The 23,869-nt window shown below is 49.9% G+C and overlaps 1 long non-coding RNA gene across 1 annotated transcript; it reads right to left on the bottom strand.

Moving 5' to 3' along the window:
- Positions 1-1,397: 1,397 nt before the first annotated feature.
- On the bottom strand, positions 1,398-22,772 carry LOC149443915 (uncharacterized). Its single transcript, XR_016306586.1, has 2 exons — positions 22,585-22,772; positions 1,398-1,633 (listed from the first exon to the last, which is right to left on the bottom strand). It is a non-coding gene; the product is annotated as an uncharacterized LOC149443915 (long non-coding RNA).
- Between the last annotated feature and the right edge of the window lie 1,097 nt (positions 22,773-23,869).

Below are 23,869 nucleotides of genomic sequence, written 5' to 3'. Positions count from 1 at the left end.
GGTGACATGAGTGATGAGAGGTGACATAGGGGCGATGAGAGGTGACATAGGGGTGATGAGAGGTGACATGAGTGATGAGTGAAAGGATGTAGATGACCTCCATCGTGTATAATATACGCCATGTTAAGTAATAATTAGCGTTTTGCGGATATATTGGACGTTTGATGAGATGTTTTCGTTCCTCAGGGATGGATCTACAGAAGCTGACATTTCCCTGACAATGTCTTTGGTTGTTTCTCAGAAAGTTAGCCAAAAAAATTTTATACCAGGAAATGTAAATGTCATGTTTCATGTAATCAGCTCATGATGGAAACTTACAAGTTACAGTTTAGAACTCGCTCCCCCCTCCCCCCCCTTATTATTTCTGTATTCTATATAACCCAAGTAATGTCTAATAAACTTGGAACATCTGTGAACATAAGCTGCCGTTATTCCGTGTTCATCGGGTGTTCCCAGAATTCTGCGGATAAAGCAGGAATCTCTCCGCAGATCGGGGGTCTCTGAGGGGATAAAGGAAATCATCCTTTCACTTGGTGCATATCTCGCCCTCCACAGACATGCTGCTCCGTGAATTGGATTCTGTCTAAATTGGCCCTAGCCCCCTCTCCCTACACAAAATCTTTCCCTCTACAACTAATCTCTGCTGGCGCTGTACCAGGGGCGGACTGACAACTCATGGGGCCCCCGGACAATAGGGGATCATGGGGCCCCTGTGTCCTTGCCCAAACTCAAAAAAGCCTATGAAAAAGGTACCGGGGCATCTCATGGGACCCCCTACTGACCCCGGGCTGTCGGTACACAGCTCCATATTTGGATCGGGATGGCTGTGCCGTGCAGTGTGCCCCAGTTGGCAGGAAGGAGGATGATTGTCAGTAATCACCGGGGACTGGCGGATAATCACCGGCTGGGACCCAATGATTGACATCCGTGGCCACGAATGGTGGCATGGCTCACGTGTGCCCCCTACCCGGAAATGCAAAATCACATATATATATACGTGATTTTGCGCACTCGTGCCGCCGTGTTGCAGTATATCTGCTATACGGTGCCGGGAAGCGGTTAAAAATGCTTTTAAAAAACACAGTGTATGAAACCATTGTGGTGCACAATAAAGATCCTTCCCTATGATCCTTTTATGGCGTTGACAGGGCGACTAAACATGAAAGGGGACGGGATTTAGTCAAGGAAATCTCCAAAAATGAAATAAAATGGGTATCTGAACTCAATTGTTTGGTACCTAATGGGTTAAACATGAACATTGACCTCCATTGGTTTATACCTCATTTTTAAGGTAGGGCACCAACATGAAATAGGGGCCCTTTTGTTACTTATTGTATAACATAAACTAGATTTTGGGGTTTATTATCCAGAAGGAAATAAAAGGAAAGAGGCAAAGATGGTTTAAATGTGTCATGTAATAATAGTCTTTGTCCACTAGATGGCGATAGGAAACAAAGAAGACATTTGAGGAAATGGGGCGTAACAAGTTTTGTGAAATATTTTATTGTCGTCACATTTCCCTCGTCGTTGTATATCGATGTACTTCAGGAACGTTGTGATTCCACCTCGGCTACAATCCACTCACGAGGCTGGTATCAGACAGATTCCCGCTCAGCTGCCGTGTTTTGGTGGTCTGTAATCAGGACAATCAAGCAGAGGATAGAAGTCAATGTATATAGGGATCCTTCAGTGCAATAAAACATAAAATATTAAATGTGTCGCGCTCCTCAATATTGTTTAGTAGTGAATAATATGTAAATAAATAAATAAAATTTAAATAATTCTAAATGGATCCTTGGTGATAAAATTTAAAAAACTCCTGGTGTTATATTTGATTAACCATATAAATAAAATAAATCATGTGAAAAAAGCTGATAAATTCCGATTATATGGACACAATATTAACCTCTTGCCGACCGCGCATAGCCGAATGACGGCTTCACCGCGGCCGGCCAGTTCTGAGTGGACGTCATATGACGTCCTCCAGGAACGCGCTCTCCTGCGCGCCCCAGGGGGCGCGCACCCGGCGATCTCCGTGATCGTTGTGTCCTACGGACACAGCTGATCACATGATGTGGTGAAAGGCCGATACCACCGGCCTTTTACCACGTGATCAGCGGTGTCCAATGACACGCTGATCACAGGGAAATGCAAGTGCCGGTTCTCGGCTGCACTTTCCTCACGCTGTCAGATCGTGAGGAAAGTACTGCCGAGAACCGGCAGTTGTCAGAGCGGGGATCGGCACCGATCATCAGGGCCACTGATGATCAGTGCCCTGATGATCGGTGCCCAGCAGTGACACCCGCAAGTTCCGCCCAGCAGTGCGCCCACTAGCCCCGCCCACCCGTGCCCAGCAGTGCTCCCACCCGTGCCCAGCAGTGCCCCCACCCGTGCCCAGCAGTGCCCCCACCCGTGCCCAGCAGTGCCCCCACCTGTGCCCAGCAGTGCCCCCACCTGTGCCACTCTGCAGTGCCACCTACCTGTGCCCAGAAGTGCCACCCACCTGTGCCCACCAGTGCCACCCACCTGTGCCCACCTGTGCCCACCCACCAGTGCTGCCCACCAGTGCCGCCCACCAGTGCCGCCCACCAGTGCTGCCAGTCAGTGCCACCAGTCAGTGCCCAGCGGTTGTGCCAGTCAGTGCCGCCAGTCAGTGCCCAGAAGTGATGCCAGTCAGTGCCGTCTATCAGTACCCATAATCAGTGTCACCTTTCAGTGCCGCCTATCAGTGCTGTCTATCAGTGCCGCCTATCCGTGCCACCTCATTAGTACTGCCTATCAGTGCCCTTTAGTGCTGCCTATCAGTGCCCATCAGTGCTGCCTATCAGTGCCCATCAGTGCCGCCTCATCAACGCAAATCAGTGAAGGAGAAAAAATACCTGTTTGAAAAATTTTATAAAAGAAACAAATAAACTTTTTTTTTTCAAATTTTTTGCACTTTTTTTAATTTATAGCGCAAAAAGTAAAGCGCCCAGCGGGGATTAAATACCACCAAAAGAAAGCTCTATTTGTGAGAAAAAAATGATCAAAATTTCATATGGGTACAATGTTGCATGACCGCGCAATTGTCAATCAAAGTGCGGCAGCGCTGAAAGCTGAAAATTGGCCTGGTAAGGAAGGGGGTAGAAGTGCCTGGTAGGCGAGTGGTTAATCACATCAGGTAAACTAAAAAAAAAACCATACGTAGTGGTATATTATGTGCAAAACTTATATGTGCAAAAATATTTCATAAAACAGTGAAGAAAAAAAAATAATATATATATATATAAAATAAAAAGCAGTATACTAATTCATATAAAATTTGATAAATCAAAAATAATAAATAAATAATGATGAAACAATACAAATAATACAGTTTGCTCGCTCTCACTTGTGCAGCCTACAAATAGTGATAAGAGCTATATACTGGTTATCCTGAACTCAGGTGACAAATAATTGTCCCAAACGTGGAAAATGTATTGCTGTTGAGGTAGATTGTAATGTTGCTTTCCTTCCACTAGATGGCCTTCTGTGTTATAAGGGTTGGATAGATGGAAGTAGATATCTCCAAAAAAGGAAGGGCGCAGCGCTAAAGTACAGTATAATTATAAACCATATATATGTAAAGTGATAACAAAGTGCCAAAAACTGTGCAAAAAAGCAATAATAGTCCTTTAAACAATAAATGGTGACTGAAAAACGTGCGTCTTCCGGTGATCAGAGTAATTGAATCATGCACTCACCAGATGCATAATTCAAATATGCATATAGATGGTGTCCCGATATCCAAACGAAGTTGTCTCATAGATGGATAGGGTCATCATCTAAGTACAGCAGTCCGTCCAAGGTATCTTCTTATGGATCGTGTGTTGCCACACTAAAACACCCCTCAGCTGTCCCCTAGGAGACTCTGCAAGTAATGGACTCAGCAGGGTCCCAAGAAAAAAAGCCAGGATGGTGTGATACCGTTTAAAGTGAAAATTTATTGGTCCAAAAGAAAGACAAGGACTGCATAGATAAAACTGACCATAAAGGTGTATAAAGATGGCCGCCGCTCCATGCGGTGGCGTAATGTCTGGGATATGCTGCTCTTACTCTGACGCGTTTCGTGCCATGTGCACATATTCATAGGGAGTGTGTCAGCTAGCTCAGTAGATATCTCCCCTTGTCCTATTAGGCTGGCCATACATTATACAATTATCTGCAGATTTTTGGTTTAGATTTACCAAAAACCATATAATAGGAGGACAAACCTAAACAACACTTTGTTGTATCCAATTAGGCCGGCCCTTACACTACACAGTTGAAGGTAAATCTAAAGGAAATTGGGCAGAAAATCTGCAGATAATTGTATAATGTATGGCCAGCCTATCTCCTGTATCCTCTTCTTCCCTTTTGCTCCTCCAGTGTAGGGCATGTAAAAGAAAGATTCCCACATAGTGCTTTATCCTTCATATAGGGTTTAATGTGTCTCCAGACAAATGCAAACTTACATTTTCACAGGGTAATACAGAGCGTTTTTAAAAGTGTGTGCCCTCGCACAGTGACAGTACTCGCCGTTCCGCTGTTGGTGGCGTCGTGACGCACGGCCCTCCTACGGACACAGCTGATCACGTGACGTGGTAAAAGGCCAATCACGGCGGTCTTTTACCACGTGATCAGCGGTGTCCAATGACACGCTGATCAGAGGAAAATGCAAGTGCCGGTTCTCGGCTGCACTTTCCTCACGCTGTCAGATCGTGAGGAAAGTACTGCCGAGAACCGGCAGTTGTCAGAGCGGGGATCGGCACCGATCATCAGGGCCACTGATGATCAGTGCCCTGATGATCAGTGCCCAGCAGTGCCACCCGCAAGCTCCGCCCACCTGTGCCCAGCAGTGCGCCCACTAGCTCCGCCCACCTGTGCCCAGCAGATCACCCACCTGTGCCCAGAAGTGCCACCTACCTGTGCCCAGCAGTGCCACCCACCTGTGCCCACCCACCAGTGCTGCCAGTCAGTGCCACCAGTCAGTGCCCAGGGGTTGTGCCAGTCAGTGCCGCCAGTCAGTGCCCAGCAGTGATGCCAGTCAGTGCCGTCTATCAGTACCCATCATCAGTGTCACCTATCAGTGCCGCCTATCAGTGCTGCATATTAGTGCCGCCTATCCGTGACACCTTATTAGTGCTGCCTATCAGTGCCCTTTAGTGCTGCCTATCAGTACCCATCATCAGTGTCACCTATCAGTGCCGCCTATCAGTGCTGCATATTAGTGCCGCCTATCCGTGACACCTCATTAGTACTGCCTATCAGTGCCCTTTAGTAGTGCCCATCAGTGCCGCCTATCAGTGCCCATCAGTGCTGCCTCATCAACGCACATCAGTGAAGGAGAAAAATTACCTGTTTGAAAAATTTTATAATAGAAACAAAGAAACTTTTTTTTTTTTTTTCAAATTTTTTGCACTTTTTGTATTTATAGCGCAAAAAGTAAAGCGCCCAGTGATGATTAAATACCAGCAAAAGAAAGCTCTATTTGTGAGAAAAAAATGGTCAAAATTTCATATGGGTACAATGTTGCATGACCGCGCAATTGTCAATCAAAGTGCGGCAGCGCTGAAAGCTGAAAATTGGCCTGGTAAGGAAGGGGGTAGAAGTGCCCGGTAGGCGAGGGGTTAATGTAAGGTCCAAAAAGTCGATCTGGTGTCAGCTATAGGTATAGGTCAAGTGGATGTTTAGAGTGTTATTGTTCAATGTTGAAAAGAAATTATGAAGCGCACTTTCCTCTCCATTCCAGAGGAGGAGGATGTCATCTATATGTCGCTTGTACAGAACCAGTTCCGGCCAATCCCTGGCATAGATGACATCCTCCTCCCACCTGGACATGAAGAGGTTGGCGAGGCTGGGGGCAAACTTAGCCCCCATGGCAACACCCTTTATCTGTAGATAATAAGACTGATTATACCAAAAGTAGTTGTGGTGCATGGCAAAGCGCAACAGGTCCAGAATGAAGCGCCTTTGTGTACCTGATAAGCGACTATGATTTGTTAACCACTTCCCGATCGGCCGTTGTATATAAACGGCCGGACGGTGGCACTGCAGGGTCGGGTGGGCGTCTATAAACGGCCTCCCCGCCACCCTGCTTGTGCGCGCTCCCTGGGAGCGCACAGCACCGCGATCCGGTGCCCGCTGTGTCCTCCGGACACAGTGAAAGACCGATCGTCGGACGGGACCTCTGTGTGAGGTCCCGATCATGTGATCACTGATTGGCCAATCAGTGATCACATGCAAAGTAGTAAGCAAGATGTCACTTGTGACATCATTGCTTACTATGTGTGAAATCTGTGAATGATCACAGAGCTCACATGGTACAGGGCTATTCACAAAAGCCTTGTACCATGTGACAAGCTGTGACCAATCACAGCTCACTCAGTACTTCTCAATGAGTGCAAGAATGCAGCCAGAGAAGGAGAAATTATTGCTTTTACATCCTATATGGGTGTAAAAGCAATCACTGTAAAAAAAAAAAAAAATCTTTATCACCCCCCACAAGTAGTACAGTGTCACCATGGTGACACTACTGCTAGGGTGACAGTATTTAAAAAAATAAAAATAAATAAAAAATAATAATATAAAAAAATAAAATAAAAATGTAAAAAAAAATGTTTAAAAATTATAATTTTTGCTTATAAACTAATTTGGATTTTTTTTTTTTTTTACTAAAAAGATAACGGAATAAATTTTGGCTAAGATTTATGATGAAATATTATTTATTTGCAAAATTTTATTAAAAAAAAACACTTTTTTTAAAAACTTTTGGACATTTCATTTACATAGCAAAAAAAATACAAATCCCAGCAGTGAATAAATACCACCAAAATAAAGCTTTATCTATCTAAAAAAAATGGTAAAACATTCATATGGGTACAGTGTTGCATGACCGCGCAATTGTCATTCAAAGTGTGATAGCGCTAAAAGCTGAAAATTGCCCTGGCCTGGAAGGGGGAGAAAGTGTCCGGACTGGAAGGGGGGGAAAGCGTCCGGACTGGAAGGGGGGGAAAGCGTCCGGACTGGAAGGGGGGGAAAGCGTCCGGACTGGAAGGGGGGGAAAGCGTCCGGACTGGAAGGGGGGGAAAGCGTCCGGACTGGAAGGGGGGGAAAGCGTCCGGACTGGAAGGGGGGAAAAGCGTCCGGACTGGAAGGGGGGAAAAGCGTCCGGACTGGAAGAGGGTAAAAGCGTCCGGACTGGAAGGGGGGGAAAGCGTCTGGACTGGAAGGGGGGGAAAGCGTCTGGACTGGAAGGGGGGGAAAGCGTCCGGTCTGGAAGGGGGGGAAAGCGTCCGGTCTGGAAGGGGGGGAAAGCGTCCGGACTGGAAGGGGGGGAAAGCGTCCGGTCTGGAAGGGGGGGAAAGCGTCCGGTCTGGAAGGGGGGGAAAGCGTCCGGTCTGGAAGGGGGGGAAAGTGTCCGGTCTGGAAGGGGGGGAAAGTGTCCGGAATGGAAGGGGGGGGAGGTGTCCGGACTGGAAGGGGGGGAAAGTGTCCGGTCTGGAAGGGGGTAAAAGCGTCCGGTCTGGAAGGGGGTAAAAGCGTCCGGTCTGGAAGGGGGTAAAAGCGTCCGGTCTGGAAGGGGGGGGAAAGCGTCCGGACTGGAAGGGGGGGAAAGCGTCCGGACTGGAAGGGGGGGAAAGCGTCCGGACTGGAAGGGGGGGAAAGCGTCCGGACTGGAAGGGGGGGAAAGCGTCCGGACTGGAAGGGGGGAAAAGCGTCCGGACTGGAAGGGGGGAAAAGCGTCCGGACTGGAAGGGGGGGAAAGCGTCCGGACTGGAAGAGGGTAAAAGCGTCCGGACTGGAAGGGGGGGAAAGCGTCTGGACTGGAAGGGGGGGAAAGCGTCCGGTCTGGAAGGGGGGGAAAGCGTCCGGTCTGGAAGGGGGGGAAAGCGTCCGGACTGGAAGGGGGGGAAAGCGTCCGGTCTGGAAGGGGGGGAAAGCGTCCGGTCTGGAAGGGGGGGAAAGCGTCCGGTCTGGAAGGGGGGGAAAGTGTCCGGTCTGGAAGGGGGGGAAAGTGTCCGGAATGGAAGGGGGGGGAGGTGTCCGGACTGGAAGGGGGGGAAAGTGTCCGGTCTGGAAGGGGGTAAAAGCGTCCGGTCTGGAAGGGGGTAAAAGCGTCCGGTCTGGAAGGGGGTAAAAGCGTCCGGTCTGGAAGGGGGGGGAAAGCGTCCGGACTGGAAGGGGGTAAAAGCGTCCGGTCTGGAAGGGGGTAAAAGCGTCCGGTCTGGAAGGGGGGGGAAAGCGTCCGGACTGGAAGGGGGTAAATAGAAATCAGTGGCCTCCATGCCATCCGCATGGTCAATGCTGGTGTACAAGGAACTGACATCCGCTGTGACCAGAAACATATCAGGTGATGTATTTATTGTATCAACTTCATTCAGGACCTGTTTGGTGTCACTAAGAAATGAAGGTGTTTCAGCAACTAGTGGTTGCAGATGGAAATCGATGTATTCTCCAATCTTAGATAGTAACGATCCCACTGATTATGGGTCGGCCCGGAGGATGTACCGGGTCTTTATGCACCTTCGGCAGGATGTACAATATAGGGAGCTTTGGTGCCACCGGGCATAGAAAAGCCTTCTCCTTCTTGTTTATAATCCCATTATCAAAACCTTTTTTGATAATGGCTAAAAGCGACTTTTTGTAACCTGCAAGAGGGTCACCAGGTAGTGGTCTGTAGGTGGATTCATCCTCCAGCAATTTACTGACCTCCCCCATATAGTCAGCTTTATTCCAGACAACGACTCCACCACCCTTATCACTCCGCCACCCTCATCACTCCGCCACCCTCATCACTCCGCCACCCTCATCACTCCGCCACCCTCATCACTCCGCCACCCTCATCACTCCGCCACCCTCATCACTCCGCCACCCTCATCACTCCGCCACCCTCATCACTCCGCCACCCTCATCACTCCGCCACCCTCACCGCCACCCTCATCACTCCGCCACCCTCATCACTCCACCACCCTTATCACTCCGCCACCCTCATCACTCCGCCACCCTCATCACTCCGCCACCCTCATCACTCCGCCACCCTCATCACTCCGCCACCCTCATCACTCCGCCACCCTCATCACTCCGCCACCCTCATCACTCCGCCACCCTCATCACTCCGCCACCCTCATCACTCCGCCACCCTCATCACTCCGCCACCCTCATCACTCCGCCACCCTCATCACTCCGCCACCCTTATCCGCTGGCCTAATTACAAGGTCTCTCTTTTCCAAGAGTTTTAATGGCCAACCTGTCACCGGGGTTATCATATACCCGTTTTACAGGCATGTTTTCCAAATCCCTTAGGACTTTTTCTTTAACCGTTTCAATACCGGGCAATTTTCCCCCTCCCCCCCCCCAGGCCATTTTTCAGGTTTCAGCGCTCTCGCACTTTGAATGACAATTGCGCGGTCATACAACATTGTACCCAAACTAAAATTTTATCATTTTCTTCACACAACTAGAGCTTTCTTTTGGTGGTATTTAATCACCGCTGGTGTTTTTATTTTTTGATAAATTAACAAAAAAAGACCAAAATTTTTGAAAAAAAACACGTTTTTTTTTGTTTCTGTTATAAAAGTTTACAAATAAATAATTGTTCTTCATAAATTTAGGCCGAGATGTATTCTGCTACATGTCTTTGGTGAAAATAACCCAAATTAGTATTTATTATTTAGTTTGTAGGAAAGTTATAGAGTTCACAAACTATGGTATAGATCTGAATATTGATCAATCCTGAAGTACTGACAGCCAATCTAATTTCTTGAGGTCCAAGAATGTCAGAACAGTACAGATATCCCCCAAATGTCAGGACGGTACAGATATCCCCCAAATGTCAGGACGGTACAGATATCCCCCAAATGTCAGGACGGTACAGATATCCCCCAAATGTCAGGGCGGTACAGATATCCCCCCAAATGTCAGGACGGTACAGATATCCCCCAAATGTCAGGACGGTACAGATATCCCCCAAATGTCAGGACGGTACAGATATCCCCCAAATGTCAGGGCGGTACAGATATCCCCCAAATGTCAGGACGGTACAGATATCCCCCAAATGTCAGGACGGTACAGATATCCCCCAAATGTCAGAACAGGACAGATATTCCCCAAATGTCAGGACGGTACAGATATTCCCCAAATGTCAGGACGGTACAGATATCCCCCAAATGTCAGGACGGTACAGATATCCCCCAAATGTCAGGACGGTACAGATATCCCCCAAATGTCAGGACGGTACAGATATCCCCCAAATGTCAGGACGGTACAGATATCCCCCAAATGTCAGGACGGTACAGATATCCCCCAAATGTCAGAACAGGACAGATATTCCCCAAATGTCAGAACAGGACAGATATTCCCCAAATGTCAGGACAGTACAGATATCCCCCAAATGTCAGGACAGGACAGATATCCCCCAAATGTCAGGACGGTACAGATATCCCCCAAATGTCAGGACGGTACAGATATCCCCCAAATGTCAGGACGGTACAGATATCCCCCAAATGTCAGGACGGTACAGATATCCCCCAAATGTCAGGACGGTACAGATATCCCCCCAAATGTCAGGACGGTACAGATATCTCCCAAATGTCAGGACGGGACAGATATCCCCCAAATGTCAGGACAGGACAGATATCCCCCAAATGTCAGGACAGTACAGATATCCCCCAAATGTCAGAACAGTACAGATATCCCCCAAATGTCAGAATAGTACAGATATCCCCCAAATGTCAGGACAGTACAGATATCCCCCAAATGTCAGGACGGTACAGATATCCCCCAAATGTCAGGACGGTACAGATATCCCCCAAATGTCAGGACGGTACAGATATCCCCCAAATGTCAGGACGGTACAGATATCCCCCAAATGTCAGGACGGTACAGATATCCCCCAAATGACCCCTTTTTGCAGAGTAGACAGTCCGACGTACTTCATAAGAGGCATGGCGAGTTTTTCGAAGTTGTATTTTTTTGTCATAATTTTTCGGAAAAAATTAAAAAAATTATTTTCACTATTTTTTTTTTACATACTGTCACCAGTGCAGTACAGCGTCATCATATAACTGACATGGCGGTGAACAGGGACACTGACTGGTGACAGTATGAAAAAAAAAATTTTTTTAATTTTTTTATTATATTTAATTTTTTATTACATTTTTTTTTCATATTTTACTATGACCAAAGTAGTACAATGTTACCATAGTAACATTGTACTACTTTGGGGAAGTGATCAGTATTTTTTTTTTTTTTTTTACACAATTTGCTTATAGCAAAGAATTACTTTGCTATAAGCCAGCATTTACCTGAATGACATCGATTCATTCAGGGTTTGTTTTTTTTTTTGTGCTTAGCTGTGATTTGGTCACAGCTAATCACATGACATGTGCATGTGATTAGCTGTGACCATTCACAGCTAGGCACTAGTATACAATGGATGGCATCATGAATGAAGCCATCCATTGTATACAACTGTCATGTGACCTGCTGTGATTGGTCACAGCAGGTCACATGGTACCAGCAACGGGAGCCGGTGCTCGGATCTGTCATCGGACGTGTCCGAGGTGCACGGCCGGTGACAGATCGCACTGCTGCGCCGCTCTGCATTAGCGCAAACTGCGCATGTGCGGGAGCACGCCAAATGGCGTGTACCCGGAGTGGAGAGACTATTTTGAAGCCGCCAAACGGCCATTGGCCGGGCGGCTAATGGTTAAAGACATTTATGTAGGAATGTGATTGTGGAGGGGGGTTGAAGGTGGACGCATTCGTAAAAATTGGAGTGAACCACACTAGAGGGGGATTGATTCCCTATGATGGATCTGTTGAAGAAATGTTTGAGGGACAGTTGTGTAATGATTTTGCGCACATCTATATATGTGTTTATCTCATTTACCCGTGTAGCGGGGGTATATTTCAACCCTTTATCGAGAAGGTCAAGCTCTTCATTTGTTAGTTTGACACCAGTCAGGTTAAAGATACCCTGACCTTTCAAACTCGCCTCTTTTTCGGGGTGTCCCCTCGTTCTCCTTCCTCCTCTCTTTCCCCTTCTATGTCTCTCCTTTTTCGTGGATGACCCGTCCCTAAAAAAGACTGTTTGGCTTGATTGTGCTGTTGGGCGTTCTGATGTACTGGAGGTTTAGTACTACCCCGATGTCAAGGTCCTACCTTTCTTCAGAGCTTGTGCATCTCCATGAGCTGGCATCCATCTTGGTTTTCTGCAAAGCATGGTGGGAACCTTTATGCCTTCAGGCTTCTGCGGCTCCTCCTCAGAAGGGTGTGGTTGAGCTGCTGTCTGCAAGTGTGCTCTGCACTTGTGTCCTGTATGTTGCCCTGTTGCAAGCTCTTGTGTTGTTCCCATTGCTCTCCTGGTAACCGACTCGGCTTGGACAAGACTACTCTCTGCGTTAACCCTTTACCTGACCTCCCGTTGCTGAACCCGGCCCGTGACCTGAGTATTCTTTGCCTACCGTCTAGTACTGTCTGCTCCGTTGTTATTGACCCGGCCTGTCTGACTACTCTACTCGTGTCCCCATCTAGCTCCCACCAGCTGTACGCCATTGGCGGCAGTCGTTATCGCAGCTGGGGTCACTCGGGGGCCGCGACCTGGTCTCAGGCTGCGTCAAGTCCATCCCCACCATCAGGGGCCCTGGTGAAGGGTAGCCTGGGGCTTAGACTCCGCGCCCTGAGGGGCTCTGGTCTGTGGGTAGTGGCTGTCGTCAGTCGCAGCGTGACCGTACCATAGGCCTGCCTGCCCATTCCAGCGTTCCGGCCCTGACACCCGATTAGTGGGATTGTTAGCCGGTTTGTTATATTCCTGACGCTTAGGATAATAAGGACCATTCTGGTTGTAATGATCATTATAATGATTCTGGTTATTGTTAGACTTATACCCCCGAGGGGGGTAAGAAGGAGCTCCCATATTGGTGTGGTACTCCCTAGGGCTATACGGTGGGTAGTAAACAGTGTGGTAATAATGCGGGTTCCCCATGGGCCTCTGGGGGGTCCTTGGAGGGAACGGGTGTTGATAGTAATTCTTCCTTGGAGCGTTACTAGCCCCATATATCCCATCCCTAGTTAAATGTGGAGGGATGTTAGGGTAATACTCTCTAGACCAGGGGTGGGCAAACTTTTTGACTTGAGGGCCGCAATGGGTTCATTTTTGGACCCGGGGGCCGGACCAAGAGTAGATGAATGATGTGTATGTGTCATCCATAGTAAGTATAGTAATATTCCCCCATAGTAAGCATAGTAACTCATCCCCCATATAGTAATTCATCCCCCATATAGTAATTCATCCCCCATAGTAATTCATCCCCCATATAGTAATTCATCCCCCATAGTAATTCATCCCCCATATAGTAATTCATCCCCCATATAGTAATTAATCCCCCATATAGTAATCCATCCCCCATATAGTAATTCATCCCCCATATAGTAATTCATCCCCCATAGTAATTCATCCCCCATATAGTAATTCATCCCCCATAGTAATTCATCCCCCATATAGTAATTCATCCCCCATAGTAATTCATCCCCCATAGTAATTCATTCCCCATATAGTAATCCATCACCCATATAGTAATTCATCCCCCATAGTAATTCATTCCCCATATAGTAATTCATCCCCCATATAGTAATTCATCCCCCATAGTAATTCATCCCCCATAGTAATTCATTCCCCATATAGTAATCCATCCCCCATATAGTAATTCATCCCCCATATAGTAATTCATCCCCCATATAGTAATTCATCCCCCATAGTAATTCATCCCCCATATAGTAATTCATCCCCCATATAGTAATTCATCCCCCATAGTAATTCATCCCCCATAGTAATTCATCCCCCATATAGTAATTCATCCCCCATATAGTAATTCATCCCCCATATAGTAATCCATCCCCCATATAGTAATTCATCCCCCATAGTAATTCATCCCCCATATAGTAATTCATCCCCCATATAGTAATTCATCCCCCATATAGTAATTCATCCCCCATATAGTAATTCATCCCCCATAGTAATTCATCCCCCATATAGTAATTCATCCCCCATATAGTAATTCATCCCCCATATAGTAATCCATCCCCCATATAGTAATTCATCCCCCATAGTAATTCATCCCCCCATATATAGTAATTCATCCCCCCATATATAGTAATTCATCCCCCATATAGTAATTCATCCCCCCTATTAATTCATCCCCCATATAGTAATTCATCCCCCATAGTAATTCATCCCCCCTATAGTAATTCATCCCCCTATTAATTCATTCCCCATATTAAGTCCCCAAGTCCCCCCTGTGCCAATTCACTTACCTTTGCTCCGCGCGTTCCTCTCGCCGTGTTCCCGCGCCGTTCCGGTGTAGCATGAAAATCTGTCTCCTATGAGGATCTGTCCCCCTCGACGTATCTGCGCATGTGCCAGTTTCAGGCATTAGCAGCCGATCGGCGATCTCCGGCACATGCGCAGATACGTCGAGGGGGACAGATCCTCATAGGAGACAGATTTTCATGCTACACCGGTCTTCAGGGCGGACTGTGAGAGGAGCCTAGCTCCCCTTGCGTTCGTCACGCTGCCCCGCCTACACACATCCTGACAGTATCGCGCTCCGCGGGCCGGATTAAAAGGTCCGCCGGGCCGTAGTTTGCCCATTGCTGCTCTAGACCCTATATTCTCGTCCTGGAGGGGGACAACCCTGTTGGGCCCCGTCTCCCTGGATTGGGACCTTTCTTTTTGTTCATATTTTTATTATTTCTATTTCCATTTACACTTTCTTTAATGTTTGGATCCTGAACCCGAGGCACAGAATCCTGATCCGGGGGGAGCGTGTCCTTGATTTTCTGCCAATCAAAGACCACTTGGTCAGAAGAGTCATTAAAATCCCTCAGAAACTTCTTCTTTTTCTTACTCTGTTGTTCCTTCTCCACCCTTCTAGATGCAATTTTATATCTGTCATTTTCTTTAAAGGATACCAATTTGTCCCTAATAAGGTTGATCTCCCTGTCCAGACGGGTTAGTTTCTTCCTTTTCCTAGTTACTAAGAATTTCAGAAGGTCCAATCCTGACACCACCTACTGACACCATCTTCCACATACTACCCACATCCATACACCCCACACTCCTCTCCTGTACATACTACCCACATCCATACACCCCACACTCCTCTCCTGTACATACTACCCACATCCATACACCCCACACTCCTCTCCTGTACATACTACCCACATCCATACACCCCACACTCCTCTCCCTGTACATACTACCCACATCCATACACCCCGCACTCCTCTCCTGTACATACTACCCACATCCATACACCCCACACTCCTCTCCTGTACATACTACCCACATCCATACACCCCGCACTCCTCTCCTGTACATACTACCCACATCCATACCCTCCACACTCCTCTCCTGTACATACTACCCACATCCATACACCCCGCACTCCTCTCCTGTACATACTACCCACATCCATACACCCCACACTCCTCTCCTGTACATACTACCCACATCCATACCCCCCACACTCCTCTCCCTGTACATACTACCCACATCCATACACCCCACACTCCTCTCCTGTACATACTACCCACATCCATACCCCCCACACTCCTCTCCTGTACATACTACCCACATCCATACACCCCACACTCCTCTCCTGTACATACTACCCACATCCATACACCCCACACTCCTCTCCTGTACATACTACCCACATCCATACACCCCACACTCCTCTCCTGTACATACTACCCACATCCATACACCCCGCACTCCTCTCCTGTACATACTACCCACATCCATACACCCCACACTCCTCTCCTGTACATACTACCCACATCCATACACCCCGCACTCCTCTCCTGTACATACTACCCACATCCATACACCCCACACTCCTCTCCTGTACATACTACCCACATCCATACACCCCACACTCCTCTCCTGTACATACTACCCACATCCATACACCCCACACTCCTCTCCTGTACATACTACCCACATCCATACACCCCACACTCCTCTCCTGTACATACTACCCACTGTCATACCCCCCACACTGTACATCCCCTATTTAACATGACCTCATCCTGCACTATATAAGTCATCTCAGACACTATTTAACCACACCCCTTTTAAGCCACGCCCATTTTTAAAAGCACATTTTAAAACACACCCCTCCTCTCTCATCCTTTCCTCTCTCTCTCACACACCCCTCCTCTTTTTCACCCTCTCACTCCCCTCTCTCTGTCACTTCCCCACATGGCAGCCATCTTTAAACCTGGAAGTGCCCAGGGGCTTCTACGGAAAGAAGCCAGGAATATTCATGCAGACTTTGCTGAAGTAAATATTTAAATGCCCCTCGTATGCAGCTGAGCTGCAATATGTAGGTAGGGTGTTGTGTGGGTGTGGCTTGAGTGTAGGCGGGGCACAGGGGGCCCCATTATCTCTTACTGCCCGGGGGCCCCATGACTTGTCAGTCCACCCCTGGGTGGGCGGACAGAACTGTGACATCACTTTTCCACGCCGTATGCCGTCCATTACCCCGTTGTATGCCGTCCATTGCCACGCCGTATGCCGTCCATTGCCACGCCGTATGCCGTCCATTGCCACGCCGTATGCCGTCCATTTCCACGCCGTATGCCGTCCATTTCCGCGCCGTACGCTGTCCATTTCCGCGCCGTACGCTGTCCATTTCCGCGCCGTATGGTGTCCATTTCTGGATGGGGTCCCCTTGATGTTGGGGTCCCACCTCTACCTTCTGAGCATTGTACAGGGAGGTGAACCGGGCACCCTATACTGATGATTCAGGGACAATGAGATCGCCTTGGGGGGTCAGGAAGGAATTTTTGGGAAAAGGGGGGGGGGCTTTGCCTTCCTCTGGATAATCAGAAGGTTTAGGGGTCTGAAAAGGCCCCACCCCTCAGGAGTCAGAGGATAACAGTGACAGATCCCTGATGTCCATCAAAGCCCCGGAATCATCTCCTTCTATGGATTTATCCTCAATAAACACGGCTTGTACGCTGATTTACGTCCCACAAAATAACAATAAAAACACAAGAGACAAGCGAAGCCCGGAGGCCTCATGGAGGAGGCACTGGCCTAAGCCAGGGATTGTGGGTTCGAGTCCCACCTGGGGTGCTTGATTCTTTTCTGAACATAGAATATAGACAGAGAAGGTTCTTTTCCATTTTTCTTGATCAGTTAATGAATATCATCAGAAGGTTTTAGGGGTCTGAAAAGGCCCCACCTGTGAGGAGTCCGAGGATAACAGTGACAGATCCCTGATGTCCATCCCCGGAATCAGCTCCTTCTATGGATTTATCCTCAATAAACACGGCTTGTACACTAAAAAACACAAACAAGTAAAACCCCGGAGGCCTCATGGAGGAGGCACTGGCCTAAGCCAGGGATTGGGGGTTGGAGTCCCACCTGGGGGGATATAATGATGGATGACAGCTGGGTGGAGAATCTGGCTCCCCCTACATGAGTGTGACAATGGAAGTCTCCTGTGATGTCATCCATGTAAACTGAATTTACCATCCGTGATCACCTATAGAGCAGCATGGAGTCTGTCCTGAGAGAAGCCGCTGTACAATGCTGAACATTCAGAGCCTACAGGGGGCGTCCTACATCACATGACATCCATACTGAGGGGTGGAGTCACCTGTCAGAGTGAATGATGGGAAATCTATAGGCCGAGGTCACTCTACAATAAAGCCCCACCCCCGGGGTGAAACATGTCAGTGGAACACATCCTGTGGAGTATCTCTATCCAGGTCATGGATGTATTGTGGACTTGGAGTGCGGCTCCATATTGTTTATGTATCCCCAGCATGTCAGACCGATCATACATGAGGAATGTTGGCACGCAAAGCCATGTGCACATCTCACTTCCTGTAGACGTTCAGCTTTTACTGCCCCCCATTACCCTGCTCATTGGTCAGTGAGGCAGCCCATCATATTGCAGGACCAATAGGGGAGGGTCAGCAGCCTCATGTCAGCTGTCAGAGATTGCAGTTATTCATGTATGTTAGTATAAACGTGGACATGTTTTCCAGCATGGGAGCCTAGCTAAGCATGTAAGAATGCAACAACGACATGCATGTGCACACGGACACGTCCAGCACACATTCTGATGTCTAGTGGACTATTTAACCGCCTCCCGTCCGGCCCATGTATATATAAACGGCCAGACGGTGGCAGTGCAGGGGCCTCCCCGCCCCCTACATGTGCGCTCCCTCTTGTGACATCACTGCTTACTACGTGTGAAATCTGTGAATGATCACAGAGATCACATGGCACAGGGCCATTCACAACAGCCTTGTACCATGTGACAAGCTGTGACCAATCACAGCTCACACAGTATTTCTCAATGGCTGCAGGAATGCAGAGAGAAGGAGAAATGATTCCTCTTCCAGCCTTTATGGGTGTAAAAGCAATCAGTGTAAAAACAACAAAAAATCTTCCTCACCCCCCACAAGTAGTACAGAGTCACCATGGTGACCCCACACTGCTAGGGTGACAGTATGGAAAATAAAAAAAAAAACAAAAAAAAAAATTTTTTTAAAAATTAAATAAAAATGTAAAAAAATTTTTTAAAAATTATAAAGTGAAAGTGTCCGGACTGGAAGGGGGGTGAAAGTGTCCAGACTGGAAGGGGGGGAAGTGTCCGGACTGGAAGGGGGGTGAAAGTGTCCAGACTGGAAGGGGGGGAAGCGTCCGGACTGGAAGGGGGGGGGAAGTGTCCGGACTGGAAGGGGGGGAAGCGTCCGGACCGGAAGGGGGGCGGGGGGGAGTGTCCGGTCCGGAAGGGGGGGAAGTGTCCGGACCGGAAGGGGGGCGGGGGGAAGTGTCCGGACCGGAAGGGGGGGAAGTGTCCGGACCGGAAGGGGGGCGGGGAGGAGTGTCCGGACCGGAAGGGGGGAAGTGTCCGGACCGGAAGGGGGGGGGAGTGTCCGGACCGGAAGGGGGGGAAAGTGTCCGGACCGGAAGGGGGGGGGAAAGTGTCCGGACTGGAAGGGGGGGAAAGTGTCCGGACCGAAAGGGGGGGGAAAGTGTCCGGACCGAAAGGGGGGGGAGTGTCTGGACCGGAAGGGGGGGAGTGTCCGGACCGGAAGGGGGGGGAGTGTCCGGACCTGAAGGGGGGGAGTGTCCGGACCTGAAGGGGGGCGGGGGGGAGTGTCCGGACCGGAAGGGGGGGAAAGTGTCCGGACCGGAAGGGGGGTGGGGGGGGAGTGTCCGGACTGGAAGGGGGGCGGGGGGGGGAAGTGTCCGGACTAGAAGGGGGGGGGGGAAGTGTCAGGACTGGAAGGGGGGGGAAGTGTCTCCTCACACATAATACTGCCCCCCGCCCCCTCCTCACACATAATACTGCCCCCGCCCCCTCCTCACACATAATACTGCCCCCCCGCCCCCTCCTCACACATAATACTGCCCCCGCCCCCTCCTCACACATAATACTGCCCCCGCCCCCTCCTCACACATAATACTGCCCCCGCCCCCTCCTCACAAATATTACTGCTCCCCGCCCCCTCCTCACACATAATACTGCCCCCCCACCCCCCTCCTCACACATAATACTGCCCCCCCACCCCCTCCTCACACATTATACTGCCCCCCCTCCCCCTCCTCACACATAATACTGCCCCCCCCGCCCCCTCCTCACACATAATACTGCCCCCCGCCCCCTCCTCACACATAATACTGCCCCCCGCCCCCTCCTCACACATAATACTGCCCCCCCGCCCCCTCCTCACACGAAATACTGCACCCCCGCCCCCTCCTCACACATAATACTGCTCCCCCGCCCCCTCCTCACACATAATACTGCCCCCCCGCCCCCTCCTCACACATAATACTGCCCCCCCGCCCCCTCCTCACACATAATACTGCCCCCCGCCCCCTCCTCACACATAATACTGCCCCCCCCCGCCCCCTCCTCACACATAATACTGCCCCCCCCGCCCCCTCCTCACACATAATACTGCCCCCCGCCCCCTCCTCACACATAATACTGCCCCCCGCCCCCTCCTCACACATAATACTGCCCCCCGCCCCCTCCTCACACATAATACTGCCCCCCGCCCCCTCCTCACACATAATACTGCCCCCCTGCCCCCTCCTCACACATAATACTGCCCCCCCGCCCCCTCCTCACACATAATACTGCCCCCCTGCCCCTCCTCACACATAATACTGCCCCCCCTGCCCCCTCCTCACACATAATACTGCCCCCGCCCCCTCCTCACACATAATACTGCCCCCCCGCCCCCTCCTCACACATAATACTGCCCCCCCGCCCCCTCCTCAGACATAATACTGCTCCCCGCCCCCTCCTCACACATAATACTGCCCCCGCCCCCTCCTCACACATAATACTGCCCCCGCCCCCTCCTCACACATAATACTGCCCCCCTTTACAGTACCTCGCAGTCAGTCATGGCCGTCCTTGTATATCAAACTAAAAAATAGGGTAAGTGAGCGCAAATCTGAAAACACAAAGTAGCAGCACACAAGGCAATCCTCAACACCAAAAAAGAAAATATAGTAAATGGTTTGCAGCGCTAAATAATATAACAAACATCCATGTAAGCGACGCGACAGTCAATGGAGACGCAGAAACCATCAAATAGTTCCATATAAATTAAGATGAAAAATAAAGAAATGTCCCAGTGGAGACGGATGTATTAACATCCAATCAGGCTGGTGGACGGATGCGGTAAATTACTGCGCTCACCACAAAGACATACAAACAGAGCGCTGTATGTATAATGATGGGCATCACGGCCTGGTCAGTAGGACAGCATCCGGTCACCATGGAAGACTCCCAGGAATGGTGGAAACCTCTCCAAGGTCATCTCTGGTCTCGCCGGCAGGTCCAACGAAGTCCTCTCCAATTATACTCCTCTGAATCGCTCCACCTTGATGGGGCTCGTAAATAACGAGTCAGAGCAAAATGGCAGTAATGGCGAAGTATGTCTTTATCGGGAAAAATAGCAAAATGAAATGTAAAGGAACTCACAAAATGGAGAACAAAGCCCAGGTCAAACGAAGAGGTTCCCTGGTGATCTAATGGCGTCTGTTGGGTGGATCCCAAATGCAGGTGTGGGGGTGGAGAAATACAGGTCTAGGGGCGGAGAAATACAGGTCTGGGGGAGGAGAAATGCAGGTCTGGGGGAGGAGAAATGCAGGTCTGGGGGAGGAGAAATGCAGGTCTAGGGGCGGAGAAATGCAGGTCTGGGGGCGGAGAAGAAATGCAGGTCTGGGGGAGGAGAAATGCAGGTCTGGGGGAGGAGAAATGCAAGTCTGGGGGCGGAGAAATGCAGGTCTGGGGGCGGAGAAATGCAGGTCTGGGGGTGGAGAAATGCAGGTCTGGGGGCGGAGAAATGCAGGTCTGGGGAAGGAGAAATGCAGGTCTGGGGGAGGAGAAATGCAGGTCTGGGGGAGGAGAAATGCAGGTCTGGGGGCGGAGAAATGCAGGTCTGGGGGAGGAGAAATGCAGGTCTGGGGGCGGAGAAATACAGGTCTGGGGGGGGCGGAGAAATGCAGGTGTGGGGGGCGGAGAAATGCAGGTGTGGGGGCGGAGAAATGCAGGTCTGGGAGCGGAGAAATGCAGGTGTGGGGGCGGAGAAATGCAGGTGTGGGGGAGGAGAAATGCAGGTCTGGGGGCGGAGAAATGCAGGTCTGGGGGCGGAGAAATGCAGGTCTGGGGGCGGAGAAATGCAGGTCTGCGGACGGAGAAATACAGGTCTGGGGGCGGAGAAATGCAGGTCTGGGGGCGGAGAAATGCAGGTCTGGGGGCGGAGGAATGCAGGTCTGGGGACGGAGAAATGCAGGTCTGGGGGTGGAGAAATGCAGGTCTGGGGGCGGAGAAATGCAGGTCTGGGGGCGGAGAAATGCAGGTCTGGGGGATGGAGAAATGCAGGTCTGGGGGTGGAGAAATGCAGGTCTGGGGGAGGAGAAATGCAGGTCTGGGGGAGGAGAAATGCAGGTCTGGGGGCGGAGAAATGCAGGTCTGGGGGCGGAGAAATACAGGTCTGGGGGGGGGCGGAGAAATGCAGGTGTGGGGGCGGAGAAATGCAGGTGTGGGGGCGGAGAAATGCAGGTCTGGGAGCGGAGAAATGCAGGTGTGGGGGCGGAGAAATGCAGGTGTGGGGGAGGAGAAATGCAGGTCTGGGGGCGGAGAAATGCAGGTGTGGGGGCGGAGAAATGCAGGTCTGGGGGCGGAGAAATGCAGGTCTGCGGACGGAGAAATACAGGTCTGGGGGCGGAGAAATGCAGGTCTGGGGGCGGAGAAATGCAGGTCTGGGGGCGGAGGAATGCAGGTCTGGGGACGGAGAAATGCAGGTCTGGGGTGGAGAAATGCAGGTCTGGGGGCGGAGAAATGCAGGTCTGGGGGCGGAGAATTGGAAAGTTGATAAAATCAATTGATCATTTTTCCCAGAACATCCCAAGTGTCAGGCCGGTGTCATCACCATGGCAACAGCAGATCAATCAGAGGCTAAGATGGCGGCTTCCTTGTCTGTAGAAGACACAAAGGTTCAGTTCCACTTCATCACACAACCCCCCCCATCCCTTACCTGTTCAGCTGCCGTTGCCATGGTGATGACACCGGCCAGTGGAAGGACAGTTCACAAGCTGCTGTGGCAGTGACCAATCACGGCGAGCCGTCAGGGAAGTCCAATCGATGGGTTCGGTTCGGCTGTGAGGTGGACTTTTCCCTCCACAGAGCTCCTAGGTTCACTTCTCCTCACACTTCCTGGCATTGGCCTCACAGATGCATCCTGGGAACTTCCTGTCAGAAGGGGGAGGCAGAGTTCCATGAAGTGAAGGGAGATGGGTTCATCTGCCCATAATAAAAATGGCCGCCATGACAAATAACCATTTCCTGATCATTACTACACAGACCTTTGTTGTCATATTTAGGATCAGGGTGACAGAGGAGGCCGGAACCCCCAAAACCGTGTCATGCAGTCTGGGCCTCGTGGCCCCCAGCTGGAAATGTGGGGAGGGGGGTCCTTTTCCTTCAAGCCAAACCCGAACGCTTTATTGGCGCACAACGATTCTATTGTAGTATACACGGGGCATATATTGTGTGATGAAATCAAACAGAAGACGGTGTGAGGAGGAAGATCGCTCTTCAGAGTGCCCTGCGGCTCCATTTTTATCACATAAAGGGACCAGAAGTCCCCTAAAGTGATACTTCTTGCAGTGACAGGTTCTCTTTAATGAGACATTAGGGGTCTGTTAGGCCCCCGAAGTCTCTCCTGCCCTCCATCAGCTTATTCCCTGGTCCAGGAAAGTGACACCAGGACCTGGAAGTGGTTACGGGGGCCTTAACTCCTCCCCCTCCAGAGGTTTTACCCCCCCAAACCAGGCCATTTTTTGCTGTTCAGCACTGCGCTTTTTCAACTGGTAATTGCACGGTCGTGCAACGCTGCACCCAAAAATGTGTGTCCTTTTCTTCACACAAACGGAGCTTTCTTTTGGTGGTGTGGATCGCCTCGGCATTTGTTTACGTTTTGCTCTATAAAAAAAGACCAAAACTTTTTTCAAAAAACTATATTTTTCACTTTTCGTTATAGATAAACAAGCGCTTCTGGACTTTTTTTTACTTCACACACGAAACGGGTCATCATATGTGAAACGGGTCATCACACACAAAACGGGCCATCGTGCACGAAACGGGTCATCATACGTGAAACGGGCCATCAGACACGAAACGGGCCATCAGACACGAAACGGGTCATTGTACACGAAACGGGTCATCTGACATGAAACGGGTCATTGTACACGAAACGGGTCATCTGACACGAAACGGGCCATCACGCACAAAACGGGCCATCGTGCACGAAACGGGCCATC

The sequence above is a fragment of the Staurois parvus genome, unplaced genomic scaffold, assembly GCF_062004578.1.
Source record: "Staurois parvus isolate SC_StPar_1 unplaced genomic scaffold, SC_StPar_1.0 ptg000826l, whole genome shotgun sequence".
Classification (NCBI taxonomy): Eukaryota; Metazoa; Chordata; class Amphibia; order Anura; family Ranidae; genus Staurois; species Staurois parvus.
Note: the sequence above shows the minus strand (reverse complement) of the source record. Positions and strands in the feature narration are given on the sequence as shown.